At 37.3% G+C, this 1,922-nt stretch overlaps 1 pseudogene; it reads left to right on the forward strand.

Moving 5' to 3' along the window:
- The first annotated feature begins 359 nt into the window (after positions 1 to 359).
- LOC129036176 (KATNB1-like protein 1) lies at positions 360 to 1,615 on the forward strand (annotated as a pseudogene).
- The last annotated feature ends 307 nt before the right edge of the window (positions 1,616 to 1,922 follow it).

The raw sequence follows: 1,922 nt of genomic DNA on the forward strand, positions 1-1,922 counted from the left end.
CTTATTTAATTGTATTCAAATAAACACAATAGACACTGAACAAATGTTTATGAATCTTGATAGAAATTTTGAAGGGTATATATGTCACATTTTCCAAATTTTGGATGCTGTTAGAGATACACTCAATATATTGAATAAGGGATTATAGATCTAAAAGATTTTTAAATCTCGATTTTTCAATCTGGAATTGCAGTGAATAAGACTGAATTTGTAGAGATGTGATTTAAGAAACACTCAAGGTAGAAATGGCCCTGAGTAGGGCCTGGCCTGCAGCCAAGGGGAACTCTAGGCTGCCTGGCATGGTTGGTCAGTGCCAGGGCTGGGCTAAGAAACCAAGAAACACCAGTATTTAAGAGATGATGGCATCTGAAGCCCACAATATTAAAAAGCAGAACTTTTGAAATAATATTCGGGATCATTTAATTGATGGAGCTAGGAAAAGGATTTCTAATTTCATTAATAAGAACAAGAAGGAAGTTAAGAAATCTCAACAGTTAGCTGCTTATATAAATAAAACAGTTGGACAAACTGTGAAAAGTCCAGATAAAACTGAAAGGTAATCTGGCCAGGTGCAGTGGCTCACGCCTGTAATCCCAGCAATTTGGGAGGCCAAGGCAGGTGGATCACGAGGTCAGGAGATCGAGACCATCCTGGCTAACATGGTGAAACCCCATCTCTACTAAAAATACAAAAAATTATCCAGGTGTGGTGGCTGGCGTCTGTAGTCAGCCAGGGAGGCTGAGGCAGGAGAATGGCATGAACCCAGGAGGCAGAGTTTGCAGCGAGCCGAGATCGCACCACTGTATTCCAGTCTGGATGACAGAGTGAGACTCTATCTCAAAACAAAAAACAAACAAACAAAAACTATGTAAGGTAATCTTTCATAGGAAGTTAGTTCATTATCCCTTTCCAAACCTCTGTTATAGGAAAAACAAAACAAACAAAAAAACACAGTCCCCTAGAAGTGGGGCTGTGACATGGCAAATAAAGAAAATGAATTGGTTTGTGCAGGCCACCTGCCTGAAAAATTACGCCAGAGTAGTCAAATACATTTGCTTAACCCCAGTGATTCCAATTTTTCACAGATATAAAGCCCATCATCACAATACAGTCAGTATTTTTCTCAAGTTTCTCAGGATCATGAAACAAATGGCCCAAGTTTTGCTCAGCAGGAATTTGAAGTTGAATGTATCTTTAACTTTCTGGAGAAAGAAGTGTACGTGAATTTGCAGCTTGTTTGGTGAGAATAGAAGATCTTGGCATTGAAGTAGATTGCCTTCCTGTGCTCACCAGTAGTTTACAGGGAGAAAAACAATATATCTTACTTGAACGCTGGGTAGGCTCATTGCCTCTAGTAAACTCACTATGTAAAAGCAAATTTGAAAAATACCTAACAGTTGGTTTAAACTGGCTTCAAGCAGTCATTAAAAGGTGGTGGTCAGAACTATTGTCCAAAACAGAAATTATAAATAATGGAAACATTCAGATTTTAAAACAACAGTTAAATGGATTGTGGGAACAGGAAAACCATCTTACTTTGGTTCCAGGATATACTGGTAATATAGCTAAGGAAGTAGATGCTTATTTATTACCAGTGAGAGATTTAATCTGCTAAAGAGCATTTGTTTATTCAAAACATCCCTGGATTATATAATTTACAAGGAAAAAAAAGATTTCTTCCGAGAGCTCTGAACTGTGGAAGAAATTAAAACCATTTTTTCTTTTAAAAAGCCACATCATAAAACCACTAATGAAACCATAACAGTCTACTTCACATAGAAGTGAAAAAATACCCAAAAGAAGCAGCTTCAATTGTAATGAGATGAACGTATACTATGGAAAATGTTGGCCTTGCTGCATTTGGGGTTTATATAGTTATTTGCTAACATTGTTTAAGAACTACTGGATCTTAATACAAGCCT

The sequence above is a fragment of the Pongo pygmaeus genome, chromosome 4, assembly GCF_028885625.2.
Source record: "Pongo pygmaeus isolate AG05252 chromosome 4, NHGRI_mPonPyg2-v2.0_pri, whole genome shotgun sequence".
NCBI classification, from domain to species: Eukaryota; Metazoa; Chordata; class Mammalia; order Primates; family Hominidae; genus Pongo; species Pongo pygmaeus.